The following is a 21,690-nucleotide window of genomic DNA, read 5'->3' as shown; positions in this document are numbered from 1 at the left end:
GATGTAAATACAATAGTAAAAAGTCCTATTTATGCTAAACTAGTTACTAGGGTTTACAGAATGAGTAACTGATGCAGAAATCCACTTCTGGGGCCCACTTGGTGTGTGCTTGGGCTGAGCATTGAGCTTTACACGTGTAGAGGCTTCTCTTAGAGTTGAACACCAGTTTGTAACTTGTTTCTGGCGCTTAACTCCACTTTGCAACCTGTTTCTGGCGTTTAACTCCAGAATGCAGCACGGAACTGGCGTTGAACGCCAGTTTGCGTCATCTAAACTCGGGCAAAGTATGGACTATTATATATTGCTGGAAAGCCCTGGATGTCCACTTTCCAACGTAATTGAGAGCGTACCATGTGGAGTTCTGTAGCTCCATAAAATTCACTTTGAGTGCAGGGAGGTCAGAATCCAACAACATCTGCAGTCCTTTTTCAGCCTGAATCAGATTTTTGCTCAGGTCCCTCAATTTTAGCCAGAAATTATCTGAAATCACAGAAAAACACACAAACTCATAGTAAAGTCCAGAAATGTGAATTTTAATTAAAAACTAATAAAAATATACTAAAAACTAACTAAATTATACTGAAAACTATGTAAAAATAATGCCAAAAAGTGTATAAATTATCCACTCATCACAACATCAAACTTAAATTGTTACTTGTCCCCAAGAAACTGAAAATCAAATAGGATAAAAAGAAGAAAATATACTATAAATTCCAAAATATCAATGAAACTTAGCTCCAATCAGGTGAGCGGGACTTGTAGCTTTTTGCCTCTTGAATAGTTTTGGCATCTCACTTTATCCATTGAAGTTCAGAATGATTGGCATCTATAGGAACTTAGAATTCAGATAGTGTTATTGATTCTCCTAGTTCAGTATATTGATTATTGAATACAACTACTTTATGAGTCTTGGCCGTGGCCCTAAGCACTTTGTTTTCCAATACTGGGTGAACCTTTTTAGATTGTGACTCAGCTTTGCTAAAGTCCCCAATTAGAGGTGTCCAGGGTTCTTAAGCACACTCTATTTTTGCTTTGGACCTTGAATTTAACCGCTCAGTCTCAAGTTTTCACTTGACACTTTCACGCCACAAGCACATGCTTAGGGACAGCTTGGTTTAGCCGCATAGGCCAGGATTTTATTCCTTTAGGCCCTCCTATCCACTAATGCTCAAAGTCTTGGATCCTTTTTTATTACCCTTACCTTTTGGTTTTAAGGGCTATTGGCTTTTTGCTCTTTCCTTTTGGTTTAAAGAGCTTTTGGCTTTTTCTGCTTGCTTTTTCTTTTTCTTTCTCTTTTTTCGCCATTTTTTTTTCTGCAAGCTTTTGTATTCACTGCTTTTTCTTGCTTCAAGAATCATTTTTATGACTTTTTAGATTATCAAATAACATGTCTCCTTTTTTTTTATTCTTTCAAGAGCCAACATATTTAACATTCATAAACAACAACTTCAAAAGACATATGCACTGTTCAAGCATACATTTAGAAAACAAAAAGTATTGCCACCACATCAAAATAATTAAACTAGTTTCAAGGATGAATTTGAAACCATGTACTTCTTGTTCTTTTGTTTTTAGAACAGTTTTCATTTAAGAGAGGTGATGGATTCATATTCATAACTTTAAGGCATAGACACTTAGACACTAATGATCATATAGTAAAGACACAAACATAATTAAACATGAAGCATGGAAACCGAAAACAGAAAATAAATAGACAAGGAGATTAAGGAATCAGTCCACCTTAGTGAGGGTGGCGTCTTCCTCTTCTTGAAGAACCAATGGTGCTTTTGAGCTCCTCTATGTCTCTTCCTTGTCTTTGTTGCTACTCCCTCATAGATCTTTGATCTTCTCTAATTTCATGGAGGATGATGGAGTGCTCTTGGTGTTCCACCCTTAGTTGTCCCATGTTGGAACTTAATTCTCCTAGGGAGGTGTTGATTTGCTCCCAATAATTCTGTGGAGGAAAGTGCATCCCCTGAGGCCTCTCAGGGATTTCATGGTGAGGAATTTTCTCATGCTCATGTTGAGGTCCATGATCTCTTATTTGCTCCATCCTTTTCTTAGTGATGGGCTTGTCCTCTTCAATGAGGATGTCTCCTTCTATGTCAATTCCAGCTGAATTGCAAAGGTGGCAAATGAGGTGAGGAAAGGCTAACCTTGCCCAAGTGGAGGACTTGTCAACCACCTTGTAGAGTTCTTGAGGTATAATCTCATGAACTTCCACCTCTTCTCCAATCATGATACTATGCATCATGATGGCCCGGTCTATAGTAACTTCAGACCGGTTACTAGTAGGAATGATTGAGCGTTGAATGAACTCTAGCCATCCCCTAGCCACTAGTTTGAGGTCATGCCTTCTTAATTGAACCGGCTTGCCTCTTGAGTCAATTTTCTATTGAGCTCCTTCCTCACATATGTCTATGAGGACTTGGTCCAACCTTTGATCAAAGTTGACCCTTCTTGTGTAGGGGCGTGCGTTCTCTTCCATCATTGGCAAGTTGAACGCCAGCCTTACATTTTCCAGACTGAAATCTAAGTATTTTCCCCGAACCATGGTAAGCCAATGCTTTGGATTCGGGTTCACACTTTGATCATGGTTCCTAGTGATCCATGCGTTTGCATAGAACTCTTGAACCATTAGCATCCCGACTTGTTGAATGGGGTTGGTGAGAACTTCCCAACCTCTTCTTTGGATTTCAAGTCGGATCTCCGGATACTCATTCTTTTTGAGCTTGAAAGGAACCTCAGGGATCACTTTCTTCTTGGCCACAACTTCATAGAAGTGGTCTTGATGGACCTTTGAGATGAATCTCTCCATCTCCCATGGCTCAGAGGTGAAAGCAATTGCCTTCCCTTTCCTCTTTCTTGAGGTTTCTCTGGCCTTAGGTGCCATTGATGGTTATGGAAAAACAAAAAGCTATGCCTTTACCACACCAAACATAAAATGTTTGCTCGTCTCTGAGCAAAAGAAGAAAGAAAGTAGTAGAAGAAGAAGAAAATGGAGGAGATGGAGGGTGAGGTATTTTCGGCCAAGGTGAGAAGTTAGGGTTGTGTTGTGTGAAAATAAAGAAGGAATGAGGGGTTTATATAGGAGTATGAAGAGAGATTTTGAATTTGAAGGTAGGTGGGGTGTATGGGAAAGTGTGGTGGAGGTGATTGGTGAAGGGGTAATGGGAAAGAGAGATTGAGGTGATTGGTGAAGGGTATAGTGTTATTAGAATGTGTGAAGAAGAAAGAAGTGGGATAGGTGGGGATCCAGTGGGGTCCACAGATCCTGAGGAGATCCTGTGGGGTCCACAGATCTTGAGGTGTCAAAGATTTTTCATCCCTGCACCCTTTAGACGTGTAAAACGCCCTATACATGCAATCCTGGCATTTAACGCCACTTCCATGCTTGGTTCTGGCGTTAAACGCCCAAATGTAGCTTGTTTCTGGCATTAAACGCCAGCTCTATGCTTGTTTCTGGCATTTAACGCCAGCTTTCCTCTGGGTGCAATCCTGGCGTTTAAACGCTAGACTGTTGCTTGTTCTGGTGTTTAACGCCAGTTTCATGCTCTGTTCTGGCGTTAAACACCAGCTAGATGCTCCTTACTGGCGTTTAAATGCCAGTAGGCTCTTCCTCCAGGGTGTGCTATTTTTAATGCTGTTTTTCATTCTGTTTTTAATTTTTCAGTAGTTTTTGTGACTCCACATGATCATCAACCTAATAAAACATGAAATAAACATGAAAATAATAATATAAATATAATTAAATACATTGGGTTGCCTCCCAACAAGCGCTTCTTTAATGTCAATAGCTTGACAGTGAGCTCTCGTGGAGCCTCACAGATGTTCAGAGCATTGTTGAGACCTCTCAACACCAAACTTAGAGTTTGGATATGGGAGTTCAACACCAAATTTAGAGTTTGGTTGTGGCCTCGCAACACCAAACTTAGAGTTTGACTGTGGGGGCTTTGGTTGACTCTGCAGTGAGAGAAGCTTTTCATGCTTCCTCTCCATGGTTACAGAAGGAGAACCTTGGCTTTTAAATACAAGGTAGTCATCATTCAGTTGAAGGATCAATTCTCCTCTGTCCACATCAATCACAGCTCTTGCTGTGGCTAGGAAGGGTCTTCCAAGGATGATGGATTCATCCTCATCCTTCCCAGTGTCTAGGATTATGAAATCAGCAGGGATGTAAAGGCCTTTAACCTTTACTAGCACGTCCTCTACTTGTCCATAAGCCTATTTTCTTGAGTTGTCTGCCATCTCTAATGAGATTCTGGCAGCTTGCACCTCAAAGATTCCCAGTTTCTCCATTACAGAGAGTGGCATGAGGTTTATCCCTGACCCAAGGTCACATAGAGCCTTCTCAAAGGTCATGGTGCCTATGGTACAAGGTATTAAGAACTTTCCAGGATCCTATTTCTTCTGAGGCAATGTCAGTTGATCCAGATCACTCAGTTCATTGATGAGCAATGGAGGTTCATCTTCCCAAGTCTCATTACCAAATAATTTGGCATTCAGCTTCATGATTGCACCAAGGTACTTGGCAACTTGCTCTTCAGTGACATCTTCATTCTCTTCAGAAGAAGAATACTCATCAGAGCTCATGAATGGCATAAGGAGGTTCAAAGGAATCTCTATGGTCTCTAGATGAGCCTCAGATTCCTTTGGTTCCTCAGAGGGAAACTCCTTGTTGATCACTGGACGTCCCAGGAGGTCTTCCTCACTGGGATTCACGTCCTCTCCCTCCCTTGTAGGTTCGGCCATGATGGTTAAATCAATGGCCTTGCACTCTCTTTTTGGATTCTCTTCTGTATTGCTTGGGATAGTACTAGGAGGAGTTTCAGTGACTCTTTTACTCAGCTGGCCCACTTGTGCCTCCAAATTCCTAATGGAGGACCATGTTTCATTCATGAAACTTACAGTGGCCTTAGATAGGTCAGAGACTATATTTGCTAAGCTAGATGGGTTCTGCTCAGAACTCTCTGTCTGTTGCTGAGTGGATGATGGAAAAGGCTTACTATTGCTAAACCTGTTTCTTCCACCATTATTAAATCCTTGTTGAGGCTTTTATTGATCCTTCCATGAGAAATTTGGATGATTTCTCCATGAGGGATTATAGGTGTTTCCATAGGGTTCACCCATGTAATTTACCTCTGCTATTGCAGGGTTCTCAGGATCATAAGCTTCTTCTTCAGAAGATGCCTCTTTAGTACTGTTGGATGATTCCTTCAATCCATTCAGACTCTGAGAGATCATATGGACTTGCTGAGTCAATATTTTATTCTGAGCCAATATGGCATTCAGAGTATCAATTTCAAGAACTCCTTTCCTCTGAGGCATCCCATTATTCACAGGATTCCTTTCAGAAGTGTACATGAACTGGTTATTTGCAACCATGTCAATGAGTTCTTGATCTTCTGCAGGCGTTTTCTTTAGGTGAATGGATCCACCTGTAGAATGGTCAAGTGACATCTTTAATAGCTCAGACAGACCATCATAGAATATATCCAGGATGGTCCATTCTGAAAGCATGTCAGAATGACACTTTTTGGTCAGTTCCTTGTATCTCTCCCAAGCTTCATAAAGGGATTTACCTTCTTTCTGTTTGAAGGTTTGAACATCCACTCTAAGCTTACTAAGCTTTTGAGGAGGAAAGAACTTGGCTAAGAAAGCCATGACCAGCTTACCCCAAGAGTTCAGGCTATCCTTAGGTTGAGAGTCCAACCATATTCTAGCTCTGTCTCTTACAGCAAATGGGAAAAGCATAAGCCTGTAGACCTCGGGATCAACCCCATTGGTCTTAACAGTATCACAGATCTGCAAGAATTCAGTTAAAAACTGAAAAGGATCTTCAGATGGAAGTCCATGAAACTTGCAGTTCTGTTGCATCAGAGAAACTAATTGAGGTTTAAGCTCAAAGTTGTTTGCTCCAATGGCAGGGATTGAGATGCTTCTTCCATGTAAATTGGAATTTGGTGCAGTAAAGTCACCAAGCATCTTCCTTGCATTGTTATTATTTTCGGCCATGTTTTCTTCTTTTTCGAAAATTTCTGTTAGATTTTCTCCAGAGAGTTGTGCTTTGGCTTCCCTTAGCTTCCTCTTCAGAGGCCTTTCAGGTTCAGGATCAGCTTCAACAAGAATGTTCTTATCCTGTTCCTGCTCATATGAAAAAGAAGAAAACAGAAAAGAAAATATGGAATCCTCTATGTCACAGTATAGAGATTCCTGTATGTGAGTATAAGAATAGAAGAATAGAATAAGAGAAATTCGAACACCAAGAGGAAGAGAGGGTTCGAATTTTGAGATGAATAGAAGTGTTAGTAAATAAATAAATAATTAGAAGGAGATGAGAAAGAGGGAATTTCGAAAATTAATTAAATTAAAAATAAAATTTAAAGTTACATTTTGAAAATTAAAGTTGAAATCAAATTAAATTAAGAATTAAAATAATTAGTTAATAAAAAAAAGAAATTTGAAAAAGGGGGAAGGGATTTTCAAAAATTAGAGAGAGAGAATTAGTTAGGTAGTTTTGAAAAAGATATGATTGAAACAAAAAGATAGGATTGATTAAAAAAAATTGAAAATCAATTTTAAAAAGGTAAGAAGTTAGAAAGGAAGTTAGAAAAGATTTTGAAATTGATTTTGAAAAAGATGTGATTGAAACTTAATTTGAAAAAGATTTGAAAAAGAAATTTAAAAAGATGTAATTTTGAAAATTAAAGTTGATTACTTGACTAACAAGAAACTAAAAAGATATGCTTCTAGAGTTTAAAGATTGAACCTTTCTTAATAGGCAAGTAACAACTTAATATTTTTGAATCAATCACATTAATTGTTAGTAAAGATTTGAAATTATGAAACAAAATAAGAAAAAGATTTTTGAAAATTATTTTGGAATTTTCAAAAATTATGAAAGAAAAATGAAAAAGATTTGATTTTTGAAAAAGATTTGAAAAAGAGAAAGATATTCTTTTGATTTTTGAATTTTCAATGAAGAAAGAGAAAAACAACCCAAAGACTCAATGCATGAAAATTTTGGATCAAAACATATGATGCATGCAAGAACACTTTGAATGTCAAGATGAACACCAAGAACACTTTGAAGATCAAGATGAACATCAAGACTTATTTTTGAAAAATTTTCAAGAAAAGAAAAATTAATTGGGAAAAACGAAAAAAGAAAAATTTTTTATTTTTTCAAAAATAAGAATAATAAAAACAAAAAGGTTAAAATTAAAATAAAGTTACCTAATCTGAGCAATAAGATGAACCGTCAGTTGTCCAAACTCGAACAATCCCCGACAACGGCGCCAAAAACTTGGTGCGCAGAAATCGTGACGGTTCCATTCCTTGGTAACGGCGCTGAAAACTTTATATGCACGTTCATAATCTTAATTCTTTGTCACAACTTCGCACAACTGACCAGCAAGTGCACTGGGTCGTCCAAGTAATAAACCTTAGGTGAGTAAGGGTCGATCCCACGGAGATTGTCGGCTTGAAGCAAGCTATGGTCACCTTGTAAATCTCAGTCAGGCGGATTCAAATGGATATAGACTTTTAATAATTAAAAGATAAATAAAACATAGATTAGGATAGAGATACTTATGTAATTCATTGGTGAGAATTTTAGATAAGCGTATAGAGATGCTTTTGTTCCTCTGAACCTCTGCTTTCCTGCTGTCTTCATCCAATCATTCCTACTCCTTTCCATGGCAAGCTTTATGTAGGGCATCACCATTGTCAATGGCTACATCCCATCCTCTCTGTGAAAATGGTCCAATGCGCTGTCACTGAATGGCTAATCATCTGTCGGTTCTCGATCATACTGGAATAGGATTTACTATCGTTTTGCGTCTGTCACTACGCCCAGTAATCGCGTGTTTGAAGCTCGTCACAGCCATCCCTTCCCAGATCTTACTCAGAATACCATAGACAAGGTTTAGACTTTCCGGATCTCAAGAATGGCCATCCATGGGTTCTAACTTATACCACGAAGATTCTAATATCTCGGACTCGGTCCTCTGTATTAGATATCTAAGAGATATTCATTCTAGCTTGTTTGCATCTAGAACGGAAGTGTTTGTCAGGCATGCGTTCATAAGTGAGAATGATGATGAGCGTCACATAATCATCACATTCATCATGTTCTTGGGTGCGAATGGATATCTTAGAATAGGAATAAGCTTGAATTGAATAGAAAAACAGTAGTACTTTGATTTAATTCATGAGGAACAGCAGAGCTCCACACCTTAATCTATGGTGTGTAGAAACTCTACCGTTGAAAATACATAAGTGATGAGCGGATATTTTATACGCTTTTTGGGGTTAATTTCATATAATTTTTAGTATGTTTTAGTTAGTTTTTAGTCTATTTTCATTAGTTTCTAGGCAAAATTCATATTTCTAGAATTTACTATGAGTTTGTGTGTTTTTCTATAATTTCAGGTATTTTCTGGCTGAAATTGAGGGAGCTGAGCAAAAATCTGATTCAGGCTGAAAAAGGACTGCTAATGCTGTTGGATCCTGACCTCTCTGCCCTCGGAATGGAATTTCTGGCGCTACTGAAGTCAAATTGACGCGCTTCTAATTGCGTTGGAAAGTAGACATCCAGGGCTTTCCAGCAATATATAATAGTCCATACTTTGCTCAAGGATAGATGACGTAAACTGTCGTTCAACGCCAGTTCCATGTTGCAGTTTGACGTCCAGCGCCAGAAACACGTTACAAGTTGGAGTTCAACGCCAGAAACAGGTTACAGCCTGGCGTTGAATGCCCAAAAGAGCCCAGGCACATAAGAAGCTTTGGTCTTAGCCCCAGCACACACCAAGTGGGCCCCAGAAGTGGATTTCTGCACTATCTATCATAGTTTACTCATTTTCTGTAAATCTAGGTTACTAGTTTAGTATTTAAACAACTTTTAGAGATTTATTTTGCATCTCATGACATTTTAGATCTGAATTTTGTACTCTTTGATGACATGAGTCTCTAAACTCCATTGTTGGGGGTGAGGAGCTCTGCTATGTCTCGATGAATTAATGAGTCTCTGTGGTATTCCGAGTAGGATTCTGGGATTGGATGGCTGTGACGAACTTCAAACTCGCAAGTGCTGGGCGTAGTGACAGATGCAAAAGGATAGTAAATCCTACTCCGATACGATTGAGAACCTGCAGATGATTAGCCGTGCGGTGACAGCGCACCTGGACCCTTTTCACTAAAAAGATGGATGGTAGCCATTGACAACGGTGATCCACCAACACACAGCTTGCCATAGGAGGACGTGTGTGTGTGAACAAGAAGACAGAGGAAAGCAGAGATTCAGAAGACAAAGCATCTCCAAAACTCCAACATATTCTCCATTACTGCATACAAGTATAATTTGTGTTCTGCCCTTTTACTTTTTACAATTCAAACTAAAAATTATTATTGATATTATATCCTGACTAAGAGTTACAAGATAACCATAGCTTGCTTCAAGCCAACAATCTCCGTGGGATCGACCCTTACTCACGTAAGGTATTACTTGGACGTCCCAGTGCACTTGCTGGTTAGTTGTGCGAAGTTGTAAGAGAGTAATGTGAACATTGACATCACAATTTCGTGCACCAAGTTTTTGGCGTCGTTGCCGGGGATTGTTTGAGTTTGAACAACTGACGGTGAATCCTGTTGCTTAGATTAGGAAAATTTTGTCTTTGGGGTCAGAGTCTTTTATATTCTTTTCAAAAATTTTTCAAACAAAAAAAATAATTTTCTATTAAATCTTGTGCCAAACTTTAAGTTTGGTGTTTTCTTGTTGATTTTTCTTTGGTTTTCGAAAATTTTAGTTTGGTTTTCTAAAAATTTTAAGTTTGGTATTCTTTCTTCATGTTCTCGTGTTCTTGTGAGTCTTCAAAGTGTTCTTGAGTTTTCCTTGTGTCTTGATCTTAAAATTTTTAAGTTTGGTGTTTTCCCTCCAAAATTTTCGAAAACAAGGAGCATTAAATCTAAAAAAATTTTAAATCTTGTGATATCTTATTGTTTTTCTCTTTCCTCTTTAAATTCAAAAATATATTTCCTCTCTATTTTAAAGCAAATTTTTGAAAATTGCTTTTAAAATTCAGATTTTTATTTCAAAATTTAAAACCTTTTTAAAAAATCATATCTTTTTCAAAACTTCCTAAACCACTCTTTTCATTTTTCGAAAATCTTCACCCATTTTTATTTATTTTATTTTAATTTATTTTATTTTTGAAATAAATAAATAAATAAATAAATAAAAATATTTTTTTTATCATCTCCCTTTCTCCATCATGGATCTAAGTGGAAATGAACAGTCCAGAAGGACTCTGGGGTCATATGCTAACCCCACTACTGCTTCATATGGGAGTAGTATCAGTATACCCTCCATTGGAGTCAGTAGCTTTGAGTTGAATCCTCAGCTCATTATCATGGTGCAGCACAGTTGCCAGTATTCTGGTCTTCCACAAGAAGAACCTACAGAGTTTCTGGCACAGTTTTTACAAATTGCTGACACAGTACATGATAAAGAAGTAGATCAGGATGTCTACAGATTATTACTGTTCCCATTTGCTGTAAAAGATCAAGCTAAGAGGTGGTTAAATAACCAACCTAAGGCTAGCATAAAGACATGGAAATAGCTGACAGAAAAATTCCTGAATCAATACTTTCCCCCAAAACGGATGACACAGCTAAGGCTGGACATCCAAGGCTTTAAACAAGGAGATAATGAATCTCTTTATGATGCCTGGGAGAGATACAGAGAGATGCTAAGAAAATGCCCCTCTGAAATGTTTTTTCAGAGTGGGTTCAGCTAGACATCTTCTATTATGAGCTTACAGAAAGGGCTCAGCTTTCTCTAGATTACTCAGCTGGTGGATCTATCCACATGAGAAAGACAATTGAAGAAGCTCAAGAGCTCATTGGTACAGTTGCCAGAAATTAGCATCTGTACCTAAGCAGCGAACCTTCCATGAAAGAAGAAGCTAAAATAGTGACTACTGAACCCAGTCCTGCTGAACAAGCTACTGAATTCAATCAGCAATTGGACTTTCTAATAAAGCAGATAGCCGAATTCAAAGATAGACTACAAGAGACGAGGATGGCTAATATAAATATGGAAGAACAATTGAAGCAAACAAAGCAGCAGCTATCAAAACAAATAATAGAAGAATGCCAAGCAGTTCAATTAAGAAGTGGGAAAACATTAAATATCCCACTGATGAGCGGATAATTTATACGCTTTTTGGCATTGTTTTTAGTATGTTTTTAGTAGAATCTAATTACTTTTAGGGATGTTTTCATTAGTTTTTATGTTAAATTCACATTTCTGGACTTTACTATGAGTTTGTATGTTTTTCTGTGATTTCAGGTATTTTCTGGCTGAAATTGAGGGACTTGAGCAAAAATCAGATTCAGAGGTTGAAGAAGGACTGCTGATGCTGTTGGATTCTGACCTCCCTGCCCTCAAAAAGAATTTTCTAGAGCTACAGAACTCAAAATGGCGCGCTTCCAATTGCGTTGGAAAGTAGACATCCAGGGATTTCCAGCAATATATAATAGTCCATACTTTGGCCAAGAATAGATGACGCAAACTGGCGTTCAACGCCAGCTCTCTACCCAATTCTGGCGTCCAGCGCCAGAAAAGGATCCAAAACCAGAGTTGAACGCCCAAACTGGCACAAATGTTGGCGTTCAACTCCAGGAATGACCTCTACACGTGCAACACTCAAGCTCAGCCCAAGCACACACACCAAGTGGGCCCCGGAAGTGGATTTATGCATCAATTACTTACTTCTGTAAACCCTAGTAGCTAGTTTATTATAAATAGGACCTTTTACTATTGTATTATTCATCTTGGAATCTTTGGACGCCTGGTTCTTAGATCAGAGGGGCTGGCCATTCGGCCATGCCTGGACCTTTCACTTATGTATTTTTAACGGTAGAGTTTCTACACTCCATAGATTAAGGTGTGGAGCTCTGCTGTTCCTCAAAGATTAATGCAAAGTACTACTGTTTTCTATTCGATTCATCTTATTTCGCTTCTAAGATATTCATTCACACCTCAACCTGAATGTGATCAACGTGACAATCATCATCATTTCCCATGAACGCGTGCCTGACAACCACTTCCGTTCTACTTTCGATTGAATGAATGTCTCTTAGATCTCTTAACCAGAATCTTCGTGGTATAAGCTAGATTGATGGCGGCATTCAAGAGAATCCGGAAAGTCTAAACCTTGTCTGTGGTATTCCGAGTAGGATTCAATGATTGAATGACTGTGACGAGCTTCAAACTCGCGATTGCTGGGCATAGTGACAGACGCAAAAGGATAGTAAATCCTATTCCAGTATGATCGAGAACCGACAGATGAATAGCCGTAGTGCAGGCTGCGTTGACCATGTTCACTGAGAGGATAGGATGTAACCATTGACAAGGGTGATGCCTCCAGACGATTAGCCGTGCCGTGATAGGGCATTTGGATCATTTTCCCGAGAGAAGACCGAAAGTAGCCATTGACAATGGTGATGCATTACATAAAGCCAGCCATGGAAAGGAGTAAGACTGATTGGGTAAAGATAGCAGGAAAGCAGAGGTTCAAAGGAACGAAAGCATCTCTATTCGCTTATCTGAAATTCTCACCAATGATTTACATAAGTATTTCTATCCCTATTTTATTAATTATTTTCGAAAACTCCATTACTATTTTATATCCGCCTGACTGAGATTTACAAGGTGACCATAGCTTGCTTCATACCAACAATCTCCGTGGAATTCGACCCTTACTCACGTAAGGTATTACTTGGACGACCCAGTGCACTTGCTGGTTAGTTGTGCGAAGTTGTGAACCATGGTATTGGCATCATGTTTTTGGCGCCATTACCAGGGAAAGAAAGAGCGATGAATTTTACATAATTAAAGTGTAATCACAATTTCTGCACACCAAGTTTTTGGCGCCGTTGCTGGGGATTGTTTGAGTTTGGACAACTGACGGTTCATCTTGTTGCTCAGATTGGGTAACTTTCTTTTCGTTTTCTTTTCAAAAAATTTTCAAAAATTTTTCAAAAATCTTTCAAAAATTTTTCCTTTGTTTTCGAAAAAAAAAATTATTTTAAAATAAAAATGTTTTCAAAAATTTTATAATTTTATTCAAAATTTTTAAGAATGAATTCTAGTGTTTCATGAAGCATGTGGAGCCTGGCTGGCTGTAAAGCCATGTCTAAATTCCTTTAGACTGAGGCTTCTAATTTGTTATCAAGAGCAAGCTAGTTGGTGCTAATCCACCTGCTGCTGTTCATGATCTACCTGCTGCATGCTAAAGCTTGGCTGGCTATTATGCCATGCCTGACCCTTTGATTGGAGCTTTAGACTAAAAGAGCATAAGATTCCTGAAATTCATATTAAAAATTTTGGAATCCTTATTTTTCTTTTTTTTCAAAATGATTTTCGAAAATTTTAAAATAAAAATACAAAAAAATCATAAAATCATAAAAATAAAAAATATTTTGTGTTTCTTGTTTGAGTCTTGAGTCATGTTATAAGTTTGGTGTCAATTGTATGTGCATCTTGCATTTTTCGAAAATTCTCATGCATTCATAGTGTTCTTCATGATCTTCAAGTTGTTCTTGGTAAGTCTTCTTGTTTGATCTTTGCATTTGCATGTTTTGTGTCTTTTCTTGTTTTTCATATGCATTCTTGAATTCTTAGTGCCTAAGCATTAAAGAATTCTAAGTTTGATGTCTTGCATGTTTTCTTTGCATTAAAAATTTTTCAAAAATGTGTTCTTGATGTTCATCATGATCTTCATAGTGTTCTTGGTGTTCATCTTGACATTCATAGCATTCTTGCATGCATTCATTGTTTTGATCCATAACTTTCATGCATTGCATCATTTTTCTTGTTTTTCTTTCTCATCATAAAAATTCAAAAATCAAAAAAAATATATTTCCCTTTTTCTCTCTTATAAATTCAAAAATGAGATTTGACTTTTTCAAAATTTTTTTAAAAAAATCTAGTTGTTTTCATGAGTCAAATCAAAATTTTCAATTTAAAAATCTCACCTTTTTCAAAATCTTTTTCAAAAATCAAATATTTTTCAAATGTCTTAGTTATTTTTGAAAATTCCAAAAATATTTTTTAAAAATCTTTTTCTTATTTTTATATCAAATTTTTGAAAATAACAATAACAATTAATGTTTTGATTCAAAAATTTCAAGTTTGTTACTTACTTGTTAAGAAAGATTCAAACTTTAAGTTATAGAATCATATCTTGTGATTTCTTGTGAATCAAGTCATAAATTGTGATTTTAAAAATTCAAATCTTTTTCAAAAACTAATTTCTATCATATCTTTTCAAAATATCTTCTTATCTCACCTTTTTCAAAAAAAAAATTGATTTCAAAATATCTCTTCTAACTTCCTAACTTCATATCTTTTAAAAATTTGTTTCAACTAACTAACTAACTTTTTGTTTGCTTCTTATCTTTTTCAAAACTACCTAACTAACTCTCTCTCTCTCTCTAATTTTCGAAAATATCTCCCTCTTTTTCAAAATTTCTTTTTTTTACTAATTATTTTAATTTTTTATTTTAATTTTCGAAAATTACTAACCTTTTTCAAAAACTATTTTCAAAAATCACTAACTCTTTTTCAAAAATTATTTTTGACATTTTCCCTCTCTCATCTTATTCTATTTATTTATTCATCTACTAACATCTCTCCCTCACCCACCAAAAATCCGAACCCTTTCTCTCTCTTTCTGAGTTCAGATTTTTCTCTTCCTCTTTTCTTCTACTAACAATAAGGAACCTCTTTACTGTGACATAGAGGCTTCCTCTTCTTTTCTTTTTCTCTTCTCTTTCTTATGAGCAGGGACAGAGAAAAAGGCATTCTTGTTGAAGCTGATCCAGAACCTGAAAGGACTCTGAAGAGGAAACTAAGAGACGCTAAATTACAACAATCCAGAGACAACTTGATTGAAAATTTCGAACAAGTAAAGGAGATGGCAGCCGAACCCAACAACAATGCAAGGAGAATGCTTGGTGACTTTACTGCACCAAATTCCAATTTACATGGATGAAGCATCTCCATTCCTACCATTGGAGCAAACAATTTTGAGCTGAAACCTCAATTAGTTTCTCTGATGCAGCAGAACTGCAAGTTTCATGGACTTCCATCTGAAGATCCTTTTCAGTTCTTAACTAAATTCTTGCAGATCTGTGATACTGTTAAGACAGAGCTAGAATCTGGTTGGACTCTCAACCCAGAGACAGCCTGAACTCTTGGGATAAGCTGGTCACGGCTTTCTTAGCCAAGTTCTTTCCTCCTCAAAAGCTGAGCAAGCTTAGAGTGGATATCCAAACCTTCAAACAAAAAGATGGTAAATCCCTCTATGAAGCTTGGGAAAGATACAAACAGTTGACCAAAAAGTGTCCTTCTGACATGCTTTCAGAATGGACCATCCTGGATATATTCTATGATGGTTTATCTGAGTTATCAAAGATGTCATTGGATACTTCTGCAGGTGGATCCATTCACCTAAAGAAAACGCCTGCAGAAGCTCAAGAACTCATTGACATGGTTGCTAATAACTAGTTCATGTACACTTCTGAGAGGAATCCTGTAAGTAATGGGACGCCTATGAAGAAGGGAGTCCTTGAAGTTGATACTCTGAATGCCATATTGGCTCAGAACAAAATATTGACTCAGCAAGTCAATATGATTTCTCAGAGTCTGAATGGAATGCAAGCTGCATCCAACAGTACTCAAGAGGCTTCTTATGTAGAAGAAGCTTATGATCCTGAGAACCCTGCAATAGTAGAGGTGAATTACTTAGGTGAACCTTATGGAAACACCTATAACTCATCATGGAGAAATCATCCAAATTTCTCATGGAAGGATCAAAAGCCTCAACAAGGCTTTAATAATGGTGGAAGAAACAGGTTTAGCAATAGCAAGCCTTTTCCATCATCCACTCAGCAACAGACAGAGAACTCTGAACAAAATACTTCTAATTTAGCAAATTTAGTCTCTGATCTATCTAAGGCCACTGTAAGTTTCATGAATGAAACAAGGTCTTCCATTATAAATTTGGAAGCACAAGTGGGCCAGTTGAGTAAAAGGATCACTGAAATCCCTCCTAGTACTCTCCCAAGCAATACAGAAGAGAATCCAAAAGGAGAGTGCAAGGCCATTGACATAAGCATCATGGCCGAACCTGTAAGGGAAGGAGAGGACGTGAATCCCAAGGAAGAAGACCTCCTGGGACGTCCAGTGATCAATAAGGAGTTACCCTCTAAGGAACCAAAGGAATCTGAGGCTCATATAGAGACCATAGAGATTCCATTGAACCTCCTTATGCCATTCATGAGCTCTGATGAGTATTCCTCTTCTGAAGAAAATGACGATGTTACTGAAGAGCAAGCTGCCAAGTTCCTTGGTGCAATCATGAAGCTGAATGCTAAATTATTTGGCATTGAGATTTGGGAAAATGAACCTCCCTTGTTCACCAATGAACTAAGTGATCTGGATCAACTGACATTGCCTCAGAAGAGACAGGATCCTGGAAAGTTCATAATACCTTGTACCATAGGCACCATGATCTTTAAGGCTCTGTGTGACCTTGGTTCAGGAATAAACCTCATGCCCCTCTCTGTAATAGAGAAACTGGGAATCTATGGGGTATAAGCTGCTAAAATCTCATTAGAGATGGCATATAATTCAAGAAAACAGGCTTATGGACAAGTAGAGGACGTGTTAGTAAAGGTTGAAGGCCTTTACATCCCTGCTGATTTCATAGTCCTGGATACTGGAAAGGAAGAGGATGAATCCATCATCCTAGGAAGACCTTTCCTAGCCACAGCAAGAGCTGTGATTGATGTGGACACAGGAGAATTGATCCTTCAATTAAATAAGGACAACCTTGTGTTTACAACTCAAGGATCTCTCTCTACATCCATGGAGAGGAAGCAGAAAAAGCTTCTCTCAAAGCAGAGTCAACCAAAGCCCCCACAGTCAGACTCTAAGTTTGGTGTTGGGGGAGTCTCAGCAATGCTCTGAACATCTGTGAGGCTCCATGAGAGCCCACTGTCAAGCTATTGACATTAAAGAAGCGCTTGTTGGGAGGCAACCCAATTTTTATTTATCTAACTATATTTTTCTTAGTTATATGTCTTTAAAGATTCATGATCATGTGGAGTCACAAAATAAACAAAAAAATCAAAAACGGAATCAAAAACAGCAGAAGAAAAATCACACCCTGGAGGAGCATCTGTCTGGCGTTCAACGCCAGAACAGAGCATGGTTCTGGCGCTGAACGCCCAAAATGGGCAGTGTCTGGGCGCTGAACGCCCAGAACAGGCATGGTTCTGGCGTTCAACGCCAGAAATGGCCAACAAATGGGCATTGAACGCCCAAAATGGGCACCAACCTGGCGCTGAACGCCCAGAGTTGTGTGCAAGGGCATTTTACATACCTAATTTGGTGCAAGGTTGTAATTCCTTGAACACCTCAGGATTTGTGGATCCCACAGGATCATCTCAGGATCTGTGGACCCCACAGGATCATCTCAGGATCTGTGAATCTCATAGGATCCCCACCCACCTCACCCTCTCTCTCTCCATTCATGGTCATCCCTTCTGTTTCCCATTCACCACTCACATCCATACACACATCCCTCTATCTCCTCCATATCTTCTTCTTCTTCTTCTATTCTTTCTTCTCTTGCTCGAGGGCGAGCAAAATTCTAAGTTTGGTGTGGTAAAAGCATAAGCTATTTGTTTTTCCATTACCATTGATGGCACCTAAGATCGGAGAATCCTCTAGAAAAGGAAAAGGGAAGACAAAAGCTTCCACCTCCGAGTCATGGGAGATGGAAAGGTTCATCTCCAAAGCCCATCAAGACCACTTCTATGATGATGTGGCCAAGAAGAAGGTGATCCCTGAGGTCCCTTTCAAACTCAAAAGAAATGAGTATCCGGAGATCCGACATGAAATTCAAAGAAGAGGTTGGGAAGTTCTAACAAATCCCATCCAACAAGTCGGCATCCTAATGGTTCAAGAGTTCTATGCTAATGCATGGATCACCAAGAACCATGTTCAAAGTAAGAACCCGGATCCAAAGAACTATGTTACAATGGTTCGGGGGAAATACTTAGATTTTAGTCCGGAAAATGTGAGGTTGGCGTTCAACTTGCCAAACATGGAAGAGAACGCACGACCCTACACAAGGAGAGTCAACTTTGATCAAAGGTTGGACCAAGTCCTTATGGACATATGTGTAGAAGGAGCTCAATGGAAGATTGACTCCAAAGGCAAGCCGGTTCAACTAAGAAGATTGGACCTCAAGCCTGTAGCTAGAGGATGGTTGGAGTTCATTCAATGCTCAATCATTCCCACTAGCAACCGGTCTGAAGTTACTATAGACCGGGCCATCATGATCCATAGCATCATGATTGGAGAAGAGGTGGAAGTTCATGAGATTATACCTCAAGAACTCTACAAGGTGGCTGACAAGTCCTCCACTATAGCAAGGTTATTTGATAATGTTGGCTCTTGAAAGAATGATGACTAGGAGACATGTTATTTGATAATCTGAAAAATCATAAAAATGATTCTTGAAGCAAGAAAAAGCAGCAAAGAACAAAGCTTGCAGAAAAAAAAAGAAAGAAAAAAATTTAGAAAGAAAAAGAAAAAGCAAGCAGAAAAAGCCAAAGCTCTTAAAACCAAGAGGCAAAAACAAAAAGCCAATAACCCTTAAAACCAAAAGGCAAGGGCAAATAAAAAGGATCCCAAGGCTTTGAGCATCAGTGGATAGGAGGGCCTAAAGGAATAAAATCCTGGTCTAAGCGGCTAAACCAAGCTGTCCCTAACCATGTGCTTGTGGCGTGTAGGTGTCAAGTGAAAACTTGAGACTGAGCGGTTAAAGTCAAGGTCCAAAGCAAAAAAAGAGTGTGCTTAAGAACCCTGGACACCTCTAATTAGGGACTTTAGCAAAGCTGAGTCACAATCTGAAAAGGTTCACCCAATTATGTGTCTATGGCATTTATGTATCCGGTGGTAATACTGGAAAACAAAGTGCTTAGGGCCACGGCCAAGACTCATAAAATAGCTGTGTTCAAGAATCATCATATTGAACTAGGAGAGTCAATAACACTATCTAAACTCTGAGTTCCTATAGATGCCAATCATTCTGAACTTCAATGGATAAAGTGAGATGCCAAAACTATTCAAGAGGCAAAAAGTTATAAGTCCCGCTCATATGATTGAAGCTCTGTTTCATTGATAGTTTGGAATTTATAGTATATTCTTTTCTTTTTATCCTATTTGATTTTCAGTTGCTTGGGGACAAGCAACAATTTAAGTTTGGTGTTGTGATGAGCGGATAATTTATACGCTTTTTGGCATTGTTTTTAGTATGTTTTTAGTAGAATCTAGTTACTTTTAGGGATGTTTTCATTAGTTTTTATGTTAAATTCACATTTCTGGACTTTACTATGAGTTTGTGTGTTTTTCTGTGATTTCAGGTATTTTCTGGCTGAAATTGAGGGACTTGAGCAAAAATCAGATTCAGAGGTTGAAGAAGGACTGCTGATGTTGTTGGATTCTGACCTTCCTACACTCAAAATGGATTTTCTGGAGCTACCGAACACAAAATGGTGCGCTTCCAATTGCATTGGAAAGTAGACATCCAGGGCTTTCGAGCAATATATAATAGTCCATACTTTGGCCAAGAATAGATGACGCAAACTGGCGTTCAACGCCAGCTCTCTGCCCAATTCTGGCGTCCAGCGCCAGAAAAGGATCCAAAACCAGAGTTGAACGCCCAAACTGGCACAAATGCTGGCGTTCAACTCCAGGAATGACCTCTACACGTGCAACACTCAAGCTCAGCCCAAGCACACACCAAGTGGGCCCCGGAAGTGGATTTATGCATCAATTACTTACTTTTGTAAACCCTAGTAGCTAGTTTATTATAAATAGGACCTTTTACTATTGTATTATTCATCTTGGAATCTTTGGACGCCTGGTTCATAGATCAGAGGGGCTGGCCATTCGGCCATGCCTGGACCTTTCACTTATGTATTTTTAACGATAGAGTTTCTGCACTCCATAGATTAAGGTGTGGAGCTCTGCTGTTCCTCAAAGATTAATGCAAAGTACTACTGTTTTCTATTCGATTCATCTTATTTCGCTTCTAAGATATTCATTCGCACCTCAACCTGAATGTGATGAACGTGACAATCATCATCATTCCCCATGAACGCGTGCCTAACAACCACTTCCGTTCTACTTTCGATTGAATGAGTGTCTCTTAGATCTCTTAACCAGAATATTCGTGGTATAAGCTAGATTGATGGCGGCATTCAAGAGAATCCGGAAAGTCTAAACCTTGTCTGTGGTATTCCGAGTAGGATTCAATGATTGAATGACTGTGACGAGCTTCAAACTCGCGATTGTTGGGCGTAGTGACAGACGCAAAAGGATAGTAAATCCTATTCTAGTATGATCGAGAACCGACAGATGAATAGCCGTGCCGTGACAGGGTGCGTTGACCATGTTCACTGAGAGGATAGGATGTAACCATTGACAAAGGTGATGCCTCCAGACGATTAGCCGTGCCGTGACAGGGCATTTGGATCATTTTCCCGAGAGAAGACCGAAAGTAGCCATTGACAATGGTGATACATTACATAAAGCCAGCCATGGAAAGGAGTAAGACTGATTGGGTGAAGATAGCAGGAAAGCAGAGGTTCAGAGGAACGAAAGCATCTCTATTCGCTTATCTGAAATTCTCACCAATGATTTACATAAGTATTTCTATCCCTATTTTATTAATTATTTTCGAAAACTCCATTACTATTTTATATCTGCCTGACTGAGATTTACAAGGTGACCATAGCTTGCTTCATACCAACAATCTCCGTGGGATTCGACCCTTACTCACGTAAGGTATTACTTGGACGACCCAGTGCACTTGCTGGTTAGTTGTGCGAAGTTGTGAACCATGGTATTGGCATCATGTTTTTGGCGCCATTACAGGGAAAGAAAGAGCGATGAATTTTACATAATTAAAGTGTAATCACAATTTCTGCGCCCCACCCACCTCAAGGCAGCAGGAAGCCAAGAAATGAGCAAACCACCCAAAATCCATCTGAGGACAGTAAGAGCCCGGGGAAAAATAATTCTGGCGTTAAAACGCCAGAAATTGGGTGGAAGGCTGGCGCTGAACACCCAAACCATGCTCAGGACTGGCGTTCAACGCCAGAAACAAGCAAGGAACTGGCGTTGAACACCCAAAGGAAGCACAGTTCTGGCATTCAGATGCCAGGAGCAAATGAGGAGTTGGCGTCTAATGTCACTCCAGCTTCCAACCCTGGCACTCAAATGCCAGTGGGGGATTAGACTCACACAAGTGCTAATGACAACTCCTCTAAAAAGGCTTCTTTAACCACTTCTGTAGGAAATAAACTTGCAGCAACCAAGGTTGAGGAGTATAAAGCCAAGATACCTAATGCTCAAAAACTCCGCCAAGAGGAGCAGGATAAGCAATTTGCTCGCTTTGCAGATTACCTCAGGACTCTTGAATTAAAGATTTCGTTTGCAGAGGCACTTGAGCAAATACCTTCTTATGCCAAGTTCATGAAAGAGATCTTGATTCATAAGAAGGATTGGAGAGAAACTGAAAGATTTCTCCTCACTGAAGAATG

General features: G+C 38.6%; 2 non-coding genes across 2 annotated transcripts; one reads left to right on the top strand and one right to left on the bottom strand.

The window, feature by feature from the left end:
• Window positions 1-5,518: 5,518 nt before the first annotated feature.
• LOC112724512 (small nucleolar RNA R71) lies at window positions 5,519-5,622 on the top strand. The gene has a single exon (XR_003163671.1). It is a non-coding gene; the product is annotated as a small nucleolar RNA R71 (small nucleolar RNA).
• A 9,700-nt stretch (window positions 5,623-15,322) lies between these two features.
• LOC112724699 (small nucleolar RNA R71) lies at window positions 15,323-15,430 on the bottom strand. Its single transcript, XR_003163849.1, has one exon. It is a non-coding gene; the product is annotated as a small nucleolar RNA R71 (small nucleolar RNA).
• Between the last annotated feature and the right edge of the window lie 6,260 nt (window positions 15,431-21,690).

This window comes from Arachis hypogaea, chromosome 11, assembly GCF_003086295.3.
Source record: "Arachis hypogaea cultivar Tifrunner chromosome 11, arahy.Tifrunner.gnm2.J5K5, whole genome shotgun sequence".
Classification (NCBI taxonomy): domain Eukaryota; kingdom Viridiplantae; phylum Streptophyta; class Magnoliopsida; order Fabales; family Fabaceae; genus Arachis; species Arachis hypogaea.
Note: the sequence above shows the minus strand (reverse complement) of the source record. Positions and strands in the feature narration are given on the sequence as shown.